General features: G+C 60.1%; 1 long non-coding RNA gene across 3 annotated transcripts; it reads right to left on the bottom strand.

Moving 5' to 3' along the window:
* Positions 1–16,489: 16,489 nt before the first annotated feature.
* LOC132082265 (uncharacterized) lies at positions 16,490–20,070 on the bottom strand. Of its 3 annotated transcripts, none has more exons than XR_009419783.1 (5): positions 19,857–20,070; positions 19,169–19,232; positions 18,409–18,484; positions 17,524–17,641; positions 16,490–16,929 (listed from the first exon to the last, which is right to left on the bottom strand). It is a non-coding gene; the product is annotated as an uncharacterized LOC132082265 (long non-coding RNA). The 3 variants fall into 3 exon arrangements; XR_009419785.1 differs by having other exon boundaries at positions 16,490–16,751; XR_009419784.1 differs by lacking the exons at positions 16,490–16,929; positions 17,524–17,641 and adding an exon at positions 17,666–18,290.
* Between the last annotated feature and the right edge of the window lie 837 nt (positions 20,071–20,907).

The following is a 20,907-nucleotide window of genomic DNA, read 5'->3' as shown; positions in this document are numbered from 1 at the left end:
GATCACCCTCCCTCTCCCAGGCACCATCCTCAACTCACCTGAAGCCTCAATCTCAAACATCATCCTTGACACTGGGCAGATCCCTCTTATGACACGATGAATCTGCTGAAAAATTGTTGTGCTTGAGAGCTGAGCAATAACAGCCAATTCTCTCCACTGCTCACCTCGACTGCTGGCATCCAGATTGACATCCTGGAAAGAAAGACAAAGAACAGAGCTGTAACACACTCACCATACACACTTCTGCTGCAGAGACAAATGGGGCCTCACCTGCTCGGGGCAATCCCCTCACCCTGGATGGGGCCCTCTGGCACACATTTAATCCATCTGAATCTGAAAAAAAAGTTAGGACAAGAGTCACACTGTTGTAGGAGAACTGATGAGCTCCAGATACCCTGTGCCCATCCACAGATCGCATCTAGTGTCCAACTACACCCCACATGACACATTCCAAGTCTCCAAGACTTCTCCTATCGCACCAGGCTGTGCAGCACGGCAGAGCAGCCCCGTCCCAAATGTGTGCAGACACTCGTGACACAGGACAGGACGTGACAAACAATGGGCACAAGACACAGACAGAAATCTCGTGGCAAGGAAAACAGCTGCAAAGACTGAGAGAATGCAAAAGGAGATGACCGAGCTGAGACCGATGGTGAGCTGATGAGTCTCAGAGAACCCTGGAGGAAGAAGATGCTAACTGAATGATTTATTCCAAGAACAGCAAAGACGGATGCCTAGGAATCCTACAGTCAAAATCCTCTACCTAACCTCGTAATATTACAAGTCCTAAACCACCATAATGGATCCAGCTGGGGCACAGCTGTCCATACAGCTCAGAACAAGACCTGAAAAGACGTCTGACTGGATGCTTCCAAAGAGAGAAGAGAGTCTGATGCCTGTCTGAGCTCCCGAGTCAAAAGCTCTGTGGCCCGGGTGCCAAACCAGGGAATGCAGAGATCACAGATGCTAACAATGATGCCAGGGGTACTGATAGGGCCCTCAAAGGCCTAAGCTAAAAGACAGGAGATACACAAACAACACACAATGCACAACAGACAAGTGACACGATGCACACCAGGACTGCTCTGCCCTGCACACCTCAGCACTGTGATCAAAAGTGAGACTTGGCTTTCATGGGGCCTAACGAGCTGTTTAATGAACACCCCCGCTCCAAACTGGACTCAAAAACCCCTCCCAGGAATTCCCAAACCAGCACCATGCCTTGATCCCCACTGTGGGGCACAGCCCTCTACTTATCTCTCAGACATCTGGAGATGCTGGTCCCTGTCAGGTGCAAAGAAAGGCCACCTCGTCAGATGGGAAGGTCCTGCTGGCACCGGGGCTGGGGTCTCTCAGACAGCTGTATTAAAGAGAACCAAACATCAGTCCCTGATCTTGGCACCGCATCGGCCAAAACCCCACCACTCTGCTACTCACAGTGCTCCTAAGAAGGCCCGGCACCTCCTAACCCTGACCCCCTGCCATGGATGCAATGCATCTGCACCTGAAAGAAAGTTAGAACATATGTCAAACAGCACCAGGATAACTCACAAGCTGCAAACACCATATGTCAATCTAGGAACAACATCTAGAGCCCAAGTACAGCCCACATTACAAATTTCAACTCCCCAAGGCTTGTCCTATTGCAGCAGGCCATGCGGCAGGGCAGAACAGCTCCGGCAAAAAATGCGTGCACACACCCGTGACACAGAACGTGACAAACAGGGGGGACATGAAACACGACACATCATGCTTGTGGTGAGGGTCTCAAGGGGAGAAGGCAAAAGGGACCCCAAAGACACACCAGGGAGCACGGCACACCGGACAACACGACACAGACCAGAGCTGTTCTGCACTGCCCGCCTGAAAGCTGCCATCAAAAGTAGAGCCTCTCCCTTTAGCTGTCCTAAGAGGCCCTTGGAGAAGATTACTTTCCTCTCTGCTTATTTTTGAATCTGTCCCAAGAACTCCCAACCTGCTACTCCGCCATCTCCAGACCGCGGCCCCCGACTTATCTTTTGGATGATCGGTGAGGGGAATCCACGCTGCACCTGAAATTAGTCTGCCTTGGAGGGCTCTGTGATGGCCTGTGAGCCTCTCGGTCAGCTGCAATCAAGAAAACCAAAACCAAAGTATGAGTCCAGAGTTATGTGGGCCAAATCCCACCAAGGCAGCTACTTGCTCTCTCCTGAGTGTGCCTGGCTCCTTCAGGCTCCAGCTTCATCCTGATTCCAAGGCTGTGGCCTTTATTAGGAGTGGCACCTGGGTTACAGAAAGACAAAGTTAAATGGCATTCCTCTGAGTTCAGTGGATGACCTTGTGTGCTCTAACACATGGGAATGCCTCTGCTAGGCTTCTGAGAAGCCTTGTGTGGTGGAGGCCTCAAATAAACAAATAAAGAAATAAAGACCCTTTCTCACCCTGCTGCCTGCAAACCCCCTCCCAAGAACTCCTAACTGCTCACCCTCCCTCTCCCAATCACAATCCTCAACCCACCTGAAGCCTCAATCTCAAACATCATCTTGGACACTGGGCAGATCCCTCTTGTGACATGATCAATCTGCTGAAAAAAATGTTGTGCTTGACACAGCTTGGAATTTCAGGGAGTTGCACTCATCAATTAAAAAAAAAAAAACCAAAAAAAAACCAAAACCAAAACCAATCCCAAAAACAAACAAAGAAAAAAAAAAACAAACAAACAAAACCCCACAAAAACAATAAATCCTAAAACACCTAACTCCCCACAGAAACAAAAAAACCACAGAAAACATCAAAAAATCCAAAACCCCCACAAAAACCAACTAAAAACCCCAAAATGAAAACCAAAAAAACCAAAAATTCCACCAAAAGAAATCCAACCAAAAAAACAACCAGAGCAAAACTAAAAATTACAAAAGCACCTTACCACTCCTAAACACAAAACCCAAAATCACAAACCTAAATACTCCCTGTATTCCATGCTGTTTTCTTCACAGAATCTTCCAAGCCTCTGTGCTTTAGATGCCCAGAAACACCTGCTGAAAAGATGCTGAGACAGGCTGAAAAAGCCTCTTCACTGAAATGAGGAGAGCTCTTAACCCAGCACATCCCAGAGAGGGAATGAAGCCCCCCAGCCACGGCTGGGGTTAATATACCCCTGATTGTGCCCGCCTCTCGTTCCCACGCCACCCAGGAAAAGGGAGGGGGCAAATCCCACCAACCCCTCAGAGCAGCTGCAGCTGTTTGGCTCCTCTGACTCACATTCAAGGGCAGTAAAGGGCTTGTTATAGAAGAAAACTTTTCAGAAAAGGAACAGTGCTTTCTTTTTTTGCAACAACTACTTGGAGCAGAAGAACAGAAAACTGGCAAGATATAAAACTTTGTGGTAAGGTTACATAGCTAGATCAATTGGGTAATTGGGTAATTTGCTGTTACCTTACATAATTATTCTGTGTTTAACAAAAGCCATCTAATAAATTCACACCCAAAACTCCAGCAGCCCAGCTGGCCCTACCAAATCTCTATGTTTATGCATACAGTAAACAAAACCAAAATCCCAGTAATACCTATCAGAAGTCTGTGAAAGAAACCTCTTGAAATTGATCCTACCTCAAATACAAAACAACCCATGCAAAGTTAGCTTGACTCAATAAACAATTTACACAGAGCTAACAACACCAAGAAATAAAACAGCACACCATATACCACCAAAGAATATAATAGTGAAGAAAAAAGAAACCACTTTTTTTTTTTTTTAAAGCTTTTGCCAGGACTCCAACAACAACTTCTTCTCCTTCTGAAATGTCCCTTCTCCTTCCCAAATTCCTTACAACTTCTGAGTTTACATCCAAGCAAAAAGCAAAATTCGTGCACTTGTGCGTTCGATGCTCCTGCCAGATTCTCTATTTCCCTCCACATCTTCTTACACTTTCAGTCTTCACTCTGTCCTGCCGTGATGAGTTTGACGGACGAATTGGTAAACGTTAAGAGAGGATTTCCCTGCCTCCCTCCCCAGAGCTGGTTTCCTTAGTGCATTTCACTCAATCCCAGGCCGGCAACGATGCACGCTCACCTCAAGCGTGCAAGGCTCACAGCTGCTCGGCTAAATGCGGCTGTAATCGGCTAAACTCGGCCATTGTCATCTGCATTCGGCTGGACTCGACCCTTCGGCACGGATCGCCTCGCTTCGGCCGAACTCGGAGCCGATCAGTGCGCCCGGCGCGGCTCGGCTCGCTTCGGCCGAACTCGGAGCCGATCAGTGCGCCCGGCGCGGCTCGGCTCGCTTCGGCCGAACTCGGAGCCGATCAGTGCGCTCGGCGCGCCTCGGCTCGCTTCGGCCGAACTCGGAGCCGATCAGTGCGCCCGGCGCGGCTCGGCTCGCTTCGGCCGAACTCGGAGCCGCTCTCTGCGCCCGGCGCGGCTCGGCTCGCTTCGGCCGAACTCGGAGCCGCTCTCTGCGCTCGGCGCGGCTCGGCTCGCTTCGGCCGAACTCGGAGCCGATCAGTGCGCTCGGCGCGCCTCGGCTCGCTTCGGCCGAACTCGGAGCCGCTCTCTGCGCTCGGCGCGGCTCGGCTCGCTTCGGCCGAACTCGGAGCCGCTCTCTGCGCGGCCCGGCTCGCTTCGGCCGAACTCGGAGCCGCTCTCTGCGCTCGGCGCGGCTCGGCTCGCTTCGGCCGAACTCGGAGCCGCTCTCTGCGCTCGGCGCGGCTCGGCTCGCTTCGGCCGAACTCGGAGCCGCTCTCTGCGCTCGGCGCGCCTCGGCTCTCTTCGGCCGAACTCGGAGCCGCTCTGTGCGCCCGGCGCGGCTCGGCTCGCTTCGGCCCAACTCGGAGCCGCTCTCTGCGCTCGGCGCGGCTCGGCTCTCTTCGGCCGAACTCGGAGCCGCTCTCTGCGCTCGGCGCGGCTCGGCTCGCTTCGGCCGAACTCGGAGCCGCTCTCTGCGCTCGGCGCGGCTCGGCTCGCTTCGGCCGAACTCGGAGCCGCTCTCTGCGCTCGGCGCGCCTCGGCTCGCTTCGGCCGAACTCGGAGCCGCTCTCTGCGCTCGGCGCGCCTCGGCTCGCTTCGGCCGAACTCGGAGCCGCTCTCTGCGCTCGGCGCGCCTCGGCTCGCTTCGGCCGAACTCGGAGCCGATCAGTGCGCTCGGCGCGCCTCGGCTCGCTTCGGCCGAACTCGGAGCCGCTCTCTGCGCTCGGCGCGCCTCGGCTCGCTTCGGCCGAACTCGGAGCCGATCAGTGCGCTCGGCGCGCCTCGGCTCGCTTCGGCCGAACTCGGAGCCGCTCTGTGCGCCCGGCGCGGCTCGGCTCGCTTCGGCCGAACTCGGAGCCGCTCTCTGCGCTCGGCGCGCCTCGGCTCGCTTCGGCCGAACTCGGAGCCGCTCTCTGCGCTCGGCGCGCCTCGGCTCGCTTCGGCCGAACTCGGAGCCGCTCTCTGCGCTCGGCGCGCCTCGGCTCGCTTCGGCCGAACTCGGAGCCGCTCTCTGCGCTCGGCGCGGCTCGGCTCGCTTCGGCCGAACTCGGAGCCGCTCTCTGCGCTCGGCGCGGCTCGGCTCGCTTCGGCCGAACTCGGAGCCGATCAGTGCGCTCGGCGCGCCTCGGCTCTCTTCGGCCGAACTCGGAGCCGCTCTCTGCGCTCGGCGCGGCTCGGCTCGCTTCGGCCGAACTCGGAGCCGCTCTCTGCGCTCGGCGCGCCTCGGCTCGCTTCGGCCCAACTCGGAGCCGCTCTCTGCGCTCGGCGCGCCTCGGCTCGCTTCGGCCGAACTCGGAGCCGCTCTCTGCGCGGCCCGGCTCTCTTCGGCCGAACTCGGAGCCGCTCTCTGCGCTCGGCGCGGCTCGGCTCGCTTCGGCCGAACTCGGAGCCGCTCTCTGCGCTCGGCGCGCCTCGGCTCGCTTCGGCCGAACTCGGAGCCGCTCTCTGCGCTCGGCGCGGCTCGGCTCGCTTCGGCCGAACTCGGAGCCGCTCTCTGCGCTCGGCGCGCCTCGGCTCGCTTCGGCCGAACTCGGAGCCGCTCTCTGCGCGGCCCGGCTCGCTTCGGCCGAACTCGGAGCCGCTCTCTGCGCTCGGCGCGGCTCGGCTCGCTTCGGCCGAACTCGGAGCCGCTCTCTGCGCTCGGCGCGCCTCGGCTCGCTTCGGCCGAACTCGGAGCCGCTCTCTGCGCTCGGCGCGCCTCGGCTCGCTTCGGCCGAACTCGGAGCCGATCAGTGCGCTCGGCGCGCCTCGGCTCGCTTCGGCCGAACTCGGAGCCGATCAGTGCGCCCGGCGCGCCTCGGCTCGCTTCGGCCGAACTCGGAGCCGCTCTCTGCGCTCGGCGCGGCTCGGCTCGCTTCGGCCGAACTCGGAGCCGCTCTCTGCGCTCTGCGCGGCTCGGCTCGCTTCGGCCGAACTCGGAGCCGCTCTCTGCGCTCTGCGCGGCTCGGCTCGCTTCGGCCGAACTCGGAGCCGCTCTCTGCGCTCGGCGCGCCTCGGCTCGCTTCGGCCGAACTCGGAGCCGCTCTCTGCGCGGCTCGGCTCGCTTCGGCCGAACTCGGAGCCGCTCTCTGCGCTCGGCGCGGCTCGGCTCGCTTCGGCCGAACTCGGAGCCGCTCTCTGCGCTCGGCGCGGCTCGGCTCGCTTCGGCCGAACTCGGAGCCGCTCTCTGCGCTCGGCGCGGCTCGGCTCGCTTCGGCCGAACTCGGAGCCGCTCTCTGCGCTCGGCGCGCCTCGGCTCTCTTCGGCCGAACTCGGAGCCGCTCTGTGCGCCCGGCGCGGCTCGGCTCGCTTCGGCCCAACTCGGAGCCGCTCTCTGCGCTCGGCGCGGCTCGGCTCTCTTCGGCCGAACTCGGAGCCGCTCTCTGCGCTCGGCGCGGCTCGGCTCGCTTCGGCCGAACTCGGAGCCGCTCTCTGCGCTCGGCGCGGCTCGGCTCGCTTCGGCCGAACTCGGAGCCGCTCTCTGCGCTCGGCGCGCCTCGGCTCGCTTCGGCCGAACTCGGAGCCGCTCTCTGCGCTCGGCGCGCCTCGGCTCGCTTCGGCCGAACTCGGAGCCGCTCTCTGCGCTCGGCGCGCCTCGGCTCGCTTCGGCCGAACTCGGAGCCGATCAGTGCGCTCGGCGCGCCTCGGCTCGCTTCGGCCGAACTCGGAGCCGCTCTCTGCGCTCGGCGCGCCTCGGCTCGCTTCGGCCGAACTCGGAGCCGATCAGTGCGCTCGGCGCGCCTCGGCTCGCTTCGGCCGAACTCGGAGCCGCTCTGTGCGCCCGGCGCGGCTCGGCTCGCTTCGGCCGAACTCGGAGCCGCTCTCTGCGCTCGGCGCGCCTCGGCTCGCTTCGGCCGAACTCGGAGCCGCTCTCTGCGCTCGGCGCGCCTCGGCTCGCTTCGGCCGAACTCGGAGCCGCTCTCTGCGCTCGGCGCGCCTCGGCTCGCTTCGGCCGAACTCGGAGCCGATCAGTGCGCTCGGCGCGCCTCGGCTCGCTTCGGCCGAACTCGGAGCCGCTCTCTGCGCGGCCCGGCTCGCTTCGGCCGAACTCGGAGCCGCTCTCTGCGCTCGGCGCGGCTCGGCTCGCTTCGGCCGAACTCGGAGCCGCTCTCTGCGCTCGGCGCGCCTCGGCTCGCTTCGGCCGAACTCGGAGCCGCTCTCTGCGCTCGGCGCGCCTCGGCTCGCTTCGGCCGAACTCGGAGCCGATCAGTGCGCTCGGCGCGCCTCGGCTCGCTTCGGCCGAACTCGGAGCCGATCAGTGCGCCCGGCGCGCCTCGGCTCGCTTCGGCCGAACTCGGAGCCGCTCTCTGCGCGGCCCGGCTCGCTTCGGCCGAACTCGGAGCCGCTCTCTGCGCTCGGCGCGGCTCGGCTCGCTTCGGCCGAACTCGGAGCCGCTCTCTGCGCTCGGCGCGCCTCGGCTCGCTTCGGCCGAACTCGGAGCCGCTCTCTGCGCTCGGCGCGCCTCGGCTCGCTTCGGCCGAACTCGGAGCCGATCAGTGCGCTCGGCGCGCCTCGGCTCGCTTCGGCCGAACTCGGAGCCGATCAGTGCGCCCGGCGCGCCTCGGCTCGCTTCGGCCGAACTCGGAGCCGCTCTCTGCGCTCGGCGCGGCTCGGCTCGCTTCGGCCGAACTCGGAGCCGCTCTCTGCGCTCTGCGCGGCTCGGCTCGCTTCGGCCGAACTCGGAGCCGCTCTCTGCGCTCTGCGCGGCTCGGCTCGCTTCGGCCGAACTCGGAGCCGCTCTCTGCGCTCGGCGCGCCTCGGCTCGCTTCGGCCGAACTCGGAGCCGCTCTCTGCGCGGCTCGGCTCGCTTCGGCCGAACTCGGAGCCGCTCTCTGCGCTCGGCGCGGCTCGGCTCGCTTCGGCCGAACTCGGAGCCGCTCTCTGCGCTCGGCGCGGCTCGGCTCGCTTCGGCCGAACTCGGAGCCGCTCTCTGCGCTCGGCGCGGCTCGGCTCGCTTCGGCCGAACTCGGAGCCGCTCTCTGCGCTCGGCGCGCCTCGGCTCTCTTCGGCCGAACTCGGAGCCGCTCTGTGCGCCCGGCGCGGCTCGGCTCGCTTCGGCCCAACTCGGAGCCGCTCTCTGCGCTCGGCGCGGCTCGGCTCTCTTCGGCCGAACTCGGAGCCGCTCTCTGCGCTCGGCGCGGCTCGGCTCGCTTCGGCCGAACTCGGAGCCGCTCTCTGCGCTCGGCGCGGCTCGGCTCGCTTCGGCCGAACTCGGAGCCGCTCTCTGCGCTCGGCGCGCCTCGGCTCGCTTCGGCCGAACTCGGAGCCGCTCTCTGCGCTCGGCGCGCCTCGGCTCGCTTCGGCCGAACTCGGAGCCGCTCTCTGCGCTCGGCGCGCCTCGGCTCGCTTCGGCCGAACTCGGAGCCGATCAGTGCGCTCGGCGCGCCTCGGCTCGCTTCGGCCGAACTCGGAGCCGCTCTCTGCGCTCGGCGCGCCTCGGCTCGCTTCGGCCGAACTCGGAGCCGATCAGTGCGCTCGGCGCGCCTCGGCTCGCTTCGGCCGAACTCGGAGCCGCTCTGTGCGCCCGGCGCGGCTCGGCTCGCTTCGGCCGAACTCGGAGCCGCTCTCTGCGCTCGGCGCGCCTCGGCTCGCTTCGGCCGAACTCGGAGCCGCTCTCTGCGCTCGGCGCGCCTCGGCTCGCTTCGGCCGAACTCGGAGCCGCTCTCTGCGCTCGGCGCGCCTCGGCTCGCTTCGGCCGAACTCGGAGCCGCTCTCTGCGCTCGGCGCGGCTCGGCTCGCTTCGGCCGAACTCGGAGCCGCTCTCTGCGCTCGGCGCGGCTCGGCTCGCTTCGGCCGAACTCGGAGCCGATCAGTGCGCTCGGCGCGCCTCGGCTCTCTTCGGCCGAACTCGGAGCCGCTCTCTGCGCTCGGCGCGGCTCGGCTCGCTTCGGCCGAACTCGGAGCCGCTCTCTGCGCTCGGCGCGCCTCGGCTCGCTTCGGCCGAACTCGGAGCCGCTCTCTGCGCTCGGCGCGCCTCGGCTCGCTTCGGCCGAACTCGGAGCCGCTCTCTGCGCGGCCCGGCTCTCTTCGGCCGAACTCGGAGCCGCTCTCTGCGCTCGGCGCGCCTCGGCTCGCTTCGGCCGAACTCGGAGCCGCTCTCTGCGCTCGGCGCGCCTCGGCTCGCTTCGGCCGAACTCGGAGCCGCTCTCTGCGCTCGGCGCGGCTCGGCTCGCTTCGGCCGAACTCGGAGCCGCTCTCTGCGCTCGGCGCGCCTCGGCTCGCTTCGGCCGAACTCGGAGCCGCTCTCTGCGCGGCCCGGCTCGCTTCGGCCGAACTCGGAGCCGCTCTCTGCGCTCGGCGCGGCTCGGCTCGCTTCGGCCGAACTCGGAGCCGCTCTCTGCGCTCGGCGCGCCTCGGCTCGCTTCGGCCGAACTCGGAGCCGCTCTCTGCGCTCGGCGCGCCTCGGCTCGCTTCGGCCGAACTCGGAGCCGATCAGTGCGCTCGGCGCGCCTCGGCTCGCTTCAGCCGAACTCGGAGCCGATCAGTGCGCCCGGCGCGCCTCGGCTCGCTTCGGCCGAACTCGGAGCCGCTCTCTGCGCTCGGCGCGGCTCGGCTCGCTTCGGCCGAACTCGGAGCCGCTCTCTGCGCTCTGCGCGGCTCGGCTCGCTTCGGCCGAACTCGGAGCCGCTCTCTGCGCTCTGCGCGGCTCGGCTCGCTTCGGCCGAACTCGGAGCCGCTCTCTGCGCTCGGCGCGCCTCGGCTCGCTTCGGCCGAACTCGGAGCCGCTCTCTGCGCGGCTCGGCTCGCTTCGGCCGAACTCGGAGCCGCTCTCTGCGCTCGGCGCGGCTCGGCTCGCTTCGGCCGAACTCGGAGCCGCTCTCTGCGCTCGGCGCGGCTCGGCTCGCTTCGGCCGAACTCGGAGCCGCTCTCTGCGCGGCCCGGCTCTCTTCGGCCGAACTCGGAGCCGCTCTCTGCGCTCGGCGCGCCTCGGCTCGCTTCGGCCGAACTCGGAGCCGCTCTCTGCGCTCGGCGCGCCTCGGCTCGCTTCGGCCGAACTCGGAGCCGCTCTCTGCGCTCGGCGCGCCTCGGCTCGCTTCGGCCGAACTCGGAGCCGCTCTCTGCGCGGCCCGGCTCTCTTCGGCCGAACTCGGAGCCGCTCTCTGCGCTCGGCGCGGCTCGGCTCGCTTCGGCCGAACTCGGAGCCGCTCTCTGCGCTCGGCGCGCCTCGGCTCGCTTCGGCCGAACTCGGAGCCGCTCTCTGCGCTCGGCGCGCCTCGGCTCGCTTCGGCCGAACTCGGAGCCGCTCTCTGCGCTCGGCGCGCCTCGGCTCGCTTCGGCCGAACTCGGAGCCGCTCTCTGCGCGGCCCGGCTCGCTTCGGCCGAACTCGGAGCCGCTCTCTGCGCTCGGCGCGGCTCGGCTCGCTTCGGCCGAACTCGGAGCCGCTCTCTGCGCTCGGCGCGCCTCGGCTCGCTTCGGCCGAACTCGGAGCCGCTCTCTGCGCTCGGCGCGCCTCGCCTCGCTTCGGCCGAACTCGGAGCCGCTCTCTGCGCCCGGCGCGGCTCGGCTCGCTTCGGCCCAACTCGGAGCCGCTCTCTGCGCTCGGCGCGGCTCGGCTCGCTTCGGCCGAACTCGGAGCCGCTCTCTGCGCTCGGCGCGGCTCGCCTCGCTTCGGCCGAACTCGGAGCCGCTCTCTGCGCTCGGCGCGCCTCGGCTCGCTTCGGCCGAACTCGGAGCCGCTCTCTGCGCTCGGCGCGCCTCGGCTCGCTTCGGCCGAACTCGGAGCCGCTCTCTGCGCTCGGCGCGCCTCGGCTCGCTTCGGCCGAACTCGGAGCCGCTCTCTGCGCTCGGCGCGCCTCGGCTCGCTTCGGCCGAACTCGGAGCCGCTCTCTGCGCTCGGCGCGCCTCGGCTCGCTTCGGCCGAACTCGGAGCCGATCAGTGCGCTCGGCGCGCCTCGGCTCGCTTCGGCCGAACTCGGAGCCGCTCTCTGCGCTCGGCGCGCCTCGGCTCGCTTCGGCCGAACTCGGAGCCGATCAGTGCGCTCGGCGCGCCTCGGCTCGCTTCGGCCGAACTCGGAGCCGCTCTGTGCGCCCGGCGCGGCTCGGCTCGCTTCGGCCGAACTCGGAGCCGCTCTCTGCGCTCGGCGCGGCTCGGCTCGCTTCGGCCGAACTCGGAGCCGCTCTCTGCGCTCGGCGCGGCTCGGCTCGCTTCGGCCGAACTCGGAGCCGCTCTCTGCGCTCGGCGCGCCTCGGCTCGCTTCGGCCGAACTCGGAGCCGCTCTCTGCGCTCGGCGCGGCTCGGCTCGCTTCGGCCGAACTCGGAGCCGCTCTCTGCGCTCGGCGCGCCTCGGCTCGCTTCGGCCGAACTCGGAGCCGATCAGTGCGCTCGGCGCGCCTCGGCTCGCTTCGGCCGAACTCGGAGCCGATCAGTGCGCCCGGCGCGCCTCGGCTCGCTTCGGCCGAACTCGGAGCCGCTCTCTGCGCTCGGCGCGGCTCGGCTCGCTTCGGCCGAACTCGGAGCCGCTCTCTGCGCTCTGCGCGGCTCGGCTCGCTTCGGCCGAACTCGGAGCCGCTCTCTGCGCTCTGCGCGGCTCGGCTCGCTTCGGCCGAACTCGGAGCCGCTCTCTGCGCTCGGCGCGCCTCGGCTCGCTTCGGCCGAACTCGGAGCCGCTCTCTGCGCTCGGCGCGGCTCGGCTCGCTTCGGCCGAACTCGGAGCCGATCAGTGCGCTCGGCGCGCCTCGGCTCTCTTCGGCCGAACTCGGAGCCGCTCTCTGCGCTCGGCGCGGCTCGGCTCGCTTCGGCCGAACTCGGAGCCGCTCTCTGCGCTCGGCGCGCCTCGGCTCGCTTCGGCCGAACTCGGAGCCGCTCTCTGCGCTCGGCGCGCCTCGGCTCGCTTCGGCCGAACTCGGAGCCGCTCTCTGCGCGGCCCGGCTCTCTTCGGCCGAACTCGGAGCCGCTCTCTGCGCTCGGCGCGCCTCGGCTCGCTTCGGCCGAACTCGGAGCCGCTCTCTGCGCTCGGCGCGCCTCGGCTCGCTTCGGCCGAACTCGGAGCCGCTCTCTGCGCTCGGCGCGCCTCGGCTCGCTTCGGCCGAACTCGGAGCCGCTCTCTGCGCTCGGCGCGCCTCGGCTCGCTTCGGCCGAACTCGGAGCCGCTCTCTGCGCTCGGCGCGCCTCGGCTCGCTTCGGCCGAACTCGGAGCCGCTCTCTGCGCTCGGCTCGGCTCGCTTCGGCCGAACTCGGAGCCGCTCTCTGCGCTCGGCGCGCCTCGGCTCGCTTCGGCCGAACTCGGAGCCGCTCTCTGCGCTCGGCGCGCCTCGGCTCGCTTCGGCCGAACTCGGAGCCGCTCTCTGCGCGGCTCGGCTCGCTTCGGCCGAACTCGGAGCCGCTCTCTGCGCTCGGCGCGGCTCGGCTCGCTTCGGCCGAACTCGGAGCCGCTCTCTGCGCTCGGCGCGGCTCGGCTCGCTTCGGCCGAACTCGGAGCCGCTCTCTGCGCGGCCCGGCTCTCTTCGGCCGAACTCGGAGCCGCTCTCTGCGCTCGGCGCGGCTCGGCTCGCTTCGGCGGAACTCGGAGCCGCTCTCTGCGCTCGGCGCGCCTCGGCTCGCTTCGGCCGAACTCGGAGCCGCTCTCTACGCTCGGCGCGCCTCGGCTCGCTTCGGCCGAACTCGGAGCCGCTCTCTGCGCGGCCCGGCTCTCTTCGGCCGAACTCGGAGCCGCTCTCTGCGCTCGGCGCGGCTCGGCTCGCTTCGGCCGAACTCGGAGCCGCTCTCTGCGCTCGGCGCGGCTCGGCTCGCTTCGGCCGAACTCGGAGCCGCTCTCTGCGCTCGGCGCGCCTCGGCTCGCTTCGGCCGAACTCGGAGCCGCTCTCTGCGCTCGGCGCGCCTCGGCTCGCTTCGGCCGAACTCGGAGCCGCTCTCTGCGCGGCCCGGCTCGCTTCGGCCGAACTCGGAGCCGCTCTCTGCGCTCGGCGCGGCTCGGCTCGCTTCGGCCGAACTCGGAGCCGCTCTCTGCGCTCGGCGCGCCTCGGCTCGCTTCGGCCGAACTCGGAGCCGCTCTGTGCGCCCGGCGCGCCTCGCCTCGCTTCGGCCGAACTCGGAGCCGCTCTCTGCGCCCGGCGCGGCTCGGCTCGCTTCGGCCCAACTCGGAGCCGCTCTCTGCGCTCGGCGCGGCTCGGCTCGCTTCGGCCGAACTCGGAGCCGCTCTCTGCGCTCGGCGCGGCTCGCCTCGCTTCGGCCGAACTCGGAGCCGCTCTCTGCGCTCGGCGCGGCTCGGCTCGCTTCGGCCGAACTCGGAGCCGCTCTCTGCGCTCGGCGCGCCTCGGCTCGCTTCGGCCGAACTCGGAGCCGCTCTCTGCGCTCGGCGCGGCTCGGCTCGCTTCGGCCGAACTCGGAGCCGCTCTCTGCGCTCGGCGCGCCTCGGCTCGCTTCGGCCGAACTCGGAGCCGATCAGTGCGCTCGGCGCGCCTCGGCTCGCTTCGGCCGAACTCGGAGCCGCTCTCTGCGCTCGGCGCGGCTCGGCTCGCTTCGGCCGAACTCGGAGCCGCTCTCTGCGCTCGGCGCGCCTCGGCTCGCTTCGGCCGAACTCGGAGCCGCTCTCTGCGCTCGGCGCGCCTCGGCTCGCTTCGGCCGAACTCGGAGCCGATCAGTGCGCTCGGCGCGCCTCGGCTCGCTTCGGCCGAACTCGGAGCCGATCAGTGCGCCCGGCGCGCCTCGGCTCGCTTCGGCCGAACTCGGAGCCGCTCTCTGCGCGGCCCGGCTCGCTTCGGCCGAACTCGGAGCCGCTCTCTGCGCTCGGCGCGGCTCGGCTCGCTTCGGCCGAACTCGGAGCCGCTCTCTGCGCTCGGCGCGCCTCGGCTCGCTTCGGCCGAACTCGGAGCCGATCAGTGCGCCCGGCGCGCCTCGGCTCGCTTCGGCCGAACTCGGAGCCGCTCTCTGCGCTCGGCGCGCCTCGGCTCGCTTCGGCCGAACTCGGAGCCGATCAGTGCGCTCGGCGCGCCTCGGCTCGCTTCGGCCGAACTCGGAGCCTCTCTGTGCGCCCGGCGCGCCTCGGCTCGCTTCGGCCGAACTCGGAGCCGCTCTCTGCGCTCGGCGCGCCTCGGCTCGCTTCGGCCGAACTCGGAGCCGCTCTCTGCGCTCGGCGCGCCTCGGCTCGCTTCGGCCGAACTCGGAGCCGCTCTCTGCGCTCGGCGCGGCTCGCTTCGGCCGAACTCGGAGCCGCTCTCTGCGCTCGGCGCGGCCCGGCTCGCTTCGGCCGAACTCGGAGCCGCTCTCTGCGCGGCCCGGCTCGCTTCGGCCGAACTCGGAGCCGCTCTCTGCGCTCGGCGCGCCTCGGCTCGCTTCGGCCGAACTCGGAGCCGCTCTCTGCGCTCGGCGCGCCTCGGCTCGCTTCGGCCGAACTCGGAGCCGCTCTCTGCGCTCGGCGCGCCTCGGCTCGCTTCGGCCGAACTCGGAGCCGCTCTCTGCGCGGCTCGGCTCGCTTCGGCCGAACTCGGAGCCGCTCTCTGCGCTCGGCGCGCCTCGGCTCGCTTCGGCCGAACTCGGAGCCGATCAGTGCGCTCGGCGCGCCTCGGCTCGCTTCGGCCCAACTCGGAGCCGCTCTCTCCGCGTTCGGCTGAGCTCGCCTCGGCTCGGCTCCCTGACGGCGGGCAAGCTGCGCCGCCTCACGTTAAACTCGCCCGGCTCGGGGCTCTCCTGCTGCCGCGTCCCGCGGGCGGCCCGGCCATCGCACGGACACGATCGGGAGCGCGGCGTGGCACAGGAGCTCATTGGGCTGTGACCGCACTCGCGCTAATTAGCGCGCACGAGAGCAGCGGGCTTGGTTCGGCTGAGCTCGGCTCCGTTCAGGCAGCCTCGTAAGCCTGGCCTCGGTTCGCTCGAGGCCGTCAGGTTCCGCCGGTCTCGCCTTGGTTCGGCCGAAGGAGGCGTCGTTCGCTCGTGTTTTTACAAATATCTTTCTATATTGACTGTATATTTCTATATTTCATTTTATACTTCTATAATACTTCCATTATTCCAAATAAAAACCCCGTCTCTAACCAAATAATTAAAAAAAGCCCCTTCTTTTAAAGGATACTGAAATATTTTTTATTTATACTTTGTACAATTATACATTCATATTTTAATTTATCGTTTCTTTGGATGTATTACATTAATAATGATATATATATAAAATTTTAAAATAGATTTAAATTATTATTTAAATTATGTATAATATCTACTGCTACAACTAATTTTTTCTGATATTTTTAATTTTTATATTTGTATGTATTTATTATATATTTCTAAACTTAGATTTCTACCTTTATATTATTTGTATTTATAATTTTTACAATCAAAACACTGCCTATTGACCAATAAAGAAAACCCGCTTTATTTAAGTATTTTAAAAATATTTTCATGTTTATAATTTTCATATTTATATTTATAATTTATAATTACATGAGAACACACCTGCTCCCGCACCGCAGTGGGGCCCCCTCTCCTGGGGACCTTGGGGTGCCCCAACGGCATCAGAGCCCCGAGTCTTCACCCCCTTCTCCTCTATTTAGAAACTACACTGGAACTTTTTCCTGGAAATAAAGACATTACCTAAATCCTCTCCCCATGTCCTAGACAGATGGATATTCAGTTATTAGTTGGCTGGGCAGCAGTTTCTTAAATAGAATGATAAACAAGATGTGAACATTTCAGCTACAAGCAAATAGGCAAATCTGAACAAGGTACTGGTGGGCGACCACTGAAGTTATTTTGAAGGAATTTTTTAAACAATAAAATGTTGATACCACAAAAATAAAGCAAAAAGCTAACTACTGGCTAAGAAAAAATTAACTTTTGACAGCAACAACATTCCAACCACACAGGCTTTTTCCCAATGTCATACCTTATAACTACCTCTCTTGGGAATACTCCTCATGTATCCCAAAAGGAATAAATACCTCAGAGCGTCCTAAAGCAAAAAGTAGCACACATGAGCTCCTCACACTCCCGGGAGGCCTGCACAGCGTGCACTGAGTCTGCAACAAATTCTGCTCAGTGAGAGTCTGCAAACAAAGGTTCAACTGATGGACTGAACTGATTTTAAAGGGAGGTTTTCTAAGCACAGAAGCACAACAAAGAACAAGCAAAAACAATTCTTAAAAAAAACCTGCAAGTTTTATTTAGCATATATGCGACTGATTTCCACCCTGTGGCTTCTCACTTTGATTCGCGTCTGTAGGTTCAGGAAGATGACAATGCACACTCTGCCCTCCCTGAGCCCCCCACAGCAGCTGAGCGCTGCTCCGTGTGCTCAGATCATCAGGAGCTGGATTACACGTGCCCGCATGGACTGGAACTGCTCTGCTGCAGATTCAGGAGAGAGGGGCTGGCTGAGGCGTCGTCCCAATTCCATTTCTGTGTGACGAGAAGCGGTTTGTTCCCAATGGGTGCAACAATCCCCAGCTCCCATCTGTGGTGAGTACCGATGGCACACAAATGGCAGCCTGAGGAAATCGTGTTCTGGGCTCTAAGTGGTTGGGACAGGGTCTGATTTTTTGTTTTGCATCTGTATGACGATTAGTACGACAGGGCTCTGATGGATGACATGGCAACACAGAATTAAAAACTCCTCAATAGGATTACATCGACTTCTAGGAAAAGACAAAAGCCTAGGACCCTTCTGAAATCTATTTTTAATGCGAAGCACATGGATTGTCACTATGCTGTGCCTTCCAGCTTTTCAAAGCAGCTTACTTCTGAAGACCAGAAAACATTTATTTCTACAGAAACAATGGGCAACCCCCCGGCTAATCTCAGCACTACTGTTTAATAGGGGATCTGCCAGCATGCCAGTCCAGCTTCAAGTGTGCTTTATTTCAGTCTAACATCCCCTCAAAATTCTTCTCACATCTCCCAACCCTGACATCTTATTTTTCCCTAAAGCTTCTCATCATTAGCAATTTCCAAGTAACATGGTATTTTTACAACATTCAAAAATGTCATGCTGGACTGTGCTAGAGAGTAATTTGCAAATATAAGCTTAGCAAAGTTTGAATTGACTTGTCCAGAGAAAAAACCTACAAGTGAACACCTACACCTGCCTACAAAGAGCTAACAAGCCCCTGGCAGCTGCCAGCATCAAAGCACAGCGGATGTTTCTAATACAGGTTAAGGGTAACAATATCACCTTCTGTTCTCTCCAGCTTCTTTTCCCTGCAATCGTATTTTGCTTCTTATGATTTTTTTAGTCTCTGCATCTTCTTGGACAGCACCGAGCCCGACGACAAGGATACGAGAGTCTTTCCCTGCCGTAGGGAGAGAACCAGGAAAACAGTTAAAATAAGAACAGGGTAGTTTGAAATTCATACTTGCAACGAGAAGCAGCGCCTAACAAACAGAACAAAAGGAAACAAAGCATGATACCTCCCTGGGGACAGAAGACTTATAAACTCTCCAGGATTTACAATTCTAGCGACCAACCCCTTCAGGACGGCAGCCAAGTGTCCCATGGGATGGTGCTGCACCAAAGAACGATCTGAGAGGTTCCAAAGAGTGAAATGACAATATTTTGCAAAGCCGTAAAATCTTGCAAAATAACAAAAATACAATAGATGTAAACTACAGGGTAAGAGTACAAGTGTTCACTTTAAGAGTTGGAACCATCCAGGTGAGCACCTGATAACTGGATCCTCACCAGAGTTTGAACCCTTCAGGACACAGAAGGGTTTTCCCCAGAAATTTCACAGACTGAGTTTTGATAGAAGTATACTTGCCAGACCCTCAGAAACATCACCCATTCTCCAGGTGTCTGGAGAGAACTGCAAATGGCTCTCACGTAGTTTGAGCTAGCTCTGTAAGGTCTCAGGGTGAATTTCACCAGATGCAACCAAACTGGGCAACTCCCAGTGGGACAGAAGGAACCCAAAGCTTGGGTTCGCAGAGCTGCAGCAAATACTGAGGAAACAAACATAACAGCATAAAAAATAATAAACCATCCTTTTTTTTTTCTCTTGCTTTTGTTTTTTTCTTATTCACATCAGCATAGCAATTAAAGAGAAGGTGAAAAACTCACCATTACTGAACATTTCATCATCTGTAGGCTGAGCATCCTTAGCACAGAGGACTCCAAAGTTAAAATTCACCGATCCCTGGGAAATAAAACCAAATATTGTATGATAAACAATCAAACAGCAGACGTAAAAATTTGTTTCCTCTAAGGACTTTCGGGTACGTATGTACCTTTGCATACATCCAACACATTGGAACATACACTTTATACCATCTCCTAATAAGTAAAAATTTACCTTTAAACTTTGATAGTACAGCATAAAATTATGAACTTAAATTGGTGATCTGTTATTATTAAGTTGGTGCCTAAAGTTATTTCTGCTGTCAGGTTCAAAAAAACATTAATTTTTTTTACTGGAATGAGCAATTGATTTCAAAGTCATCACAAGCCCACCAAAACACAAAGCAGTATTCACTGGATGGGTCTGTGAGCTAGAAGTAGTTAGGCTTGTACTTCCCTCTTGCTCTTCCAGAACCAATAAATCCTGTCAACAAAACCAGGATCTATAGCCCACTGCTGTGAAAGATTCTACGAGGATGATGGTTTGATTTGTGTTTAGAAGTTTTGATTTGAAATGGCCAGTTCAATGGATAAAGACAGTTTAGGTAGTATTACATTGCTATTATTATTATTTCTATTATTATTTTTACTATTACTACTGCTATTGTTATCATCTGCTACTGGAAGAAACAAACCAGTAGTACCTATTATTTCCAGGAAATAATAAAGAAAAAGAACCAAACCAAAAAAAGTCACTTCCTACCTTTTATATCAAGGGATGAAAAATTTCTCTTGGGCTCTTCTCCAATTTATCAAGACTCATAGCACTGAAAGGCAAACAAAACAGTGCTTTATAGAAGGGCAAGTGCACATTTCAAGGCTGAACCACCAACTGATTGCAGTGACAGCAGTTACAACATGAATCCTTCCTAGAGCCTCTGTTAAATGGAATGTTCTGTGGAACTGCCGTTTCTTTCCCAAAACACTAACTTCCAACACTTCCTAATCATATTTTGTATTTTAAAACAAAAGAAGTTAGTGAGACTCTGTGCGGAGGTCAGGTTTAAATTTATTTCCTTCTAAAGCACAGAGCTCTGTTCCATCACCCTTCACTTCGGCTCTACACTGAATCGTGGTGAGCATTTGAGGAGTGCTCAATAATCAATTCTATTTCTCTCTTTTTCTAGCTCTCTCTATTCCTAAATCATTCCAGACAAGTCAAATGAAAAATGAAAAAAACAAGTTCAGCATCAAAGTCACACTTTTTCCCGTTGTCTGGTCAAGAACAGGCTCTAAATCCACTTACTGCTGCCTTCAACGATTCAGACTTGCAAAAGCATTCTTACATATTTTACAGGTTTATCATAAAACCCACAGAACGCAAGCTCTGAATTACAGGAAAAGGTACACAGGCAAATATCTAAAGGGATCACTTATTAGTAAATACATACCTTGGTAGAGATCGCACTGAGAACCTTTCTGAGGGACTCTAAGGGACGCATGTTTTCTGAGCACCCTATAAACAAGAAAAGCTAGGATATATTACGGGACATCCCCACTTTTTCTACATATTCAAATAGGATTTTTAATAAAAACAATTCAGTTAAAAAAGAAGGAAGAAAACCAAGCTAATTTTACTCAGCTGTATTTACTGCCGATTTAGAGAAAAATGCCGGGCAGCGTCGGCCGTTGCGTCACACGTCGCGCCGGCAGCAGGGCCTGCCGGGAGTTGGAGTCTCGGGCTGGTAGCCACTCATGTGCCGCGATAGCCGTTGCGTCACACGCCGCGCCGGCAGCAGGGCCTGCCGGGAGTTGGAGTCTCGGGCTGACAGCCACGGCTCCGTCCCCCGCCACCGGGAGCTGCAGTCCCTCCCGGGCATCAAACGGGTCCTTCGTCCCAGGCCGGGGAAGGACCTGAGGCAGGACCGCTCCTCCCGAATGCCCTCTCTTTTTCCCTCCAACTCTTTTTCTTTTTTTAACGCTGTTTTTCACCCCTTTCCCTTCCCTTCCCTTCTGCTCTCCTGCTTTCTTTCCTTTCCTTTCCTTTCCTTTCCTTTCCTTTCCTTTCCTTTCCTTTCCTTTCCTTTCCTTTCCTTTCCTTTCCTTTCCTTTCCTTTCCTTTCCTTTCCCTTTCCTTTCCTTTCCTTTCCTTTCCTTTCCTTTCCTTTCCTTTCCTTTCCTTTCCTTTCCTTCCTTTCCTTTCCTTTCCTTTCCTTTCCTTTCCTTTCCTTTCCTTTCCTTTCCTTTCCTTTCCTTTCCTTTCCTTTCCTTTCCTTTCCTTTCCTTTCCTTTCCTTTCCTTTCCTTTTTTTCCCCTTCCCTTTCCCTTTCCCTTTCTTTTTCTTGTATTTGTAATCTTGGTTTTCCTTCCTAGCTTTAGAATCAAAAAGCAGCAGTAGTAACTTTCAGGCTACCTGGGAGTAAAAAAAACCCCCAAAACTATAATGATTGAAAGAAAACTATTTATTCCCTGGGAGCCTGAAATTTTCTACTGCTGCACATG

This window comes from Ammospiza nelsoni, chromosome 20 (assembly GCF_027579445.1).
Source record: "Ammospiza nelsoni isolate bAmmNel1 chromosome 20, bAmmNel1.pri, whole genome shotgun sequence".
NCBI lineage: Eukaryota > Metazoa > Chordata > Aves > Passeriformes > Passerellidae > Ammospiza > Ammospiza nelsoni.
Note: the sequence above shows the minus strand (reverse complement) of the source record. Positions and strands in the feature narration are given on the sequence as shown.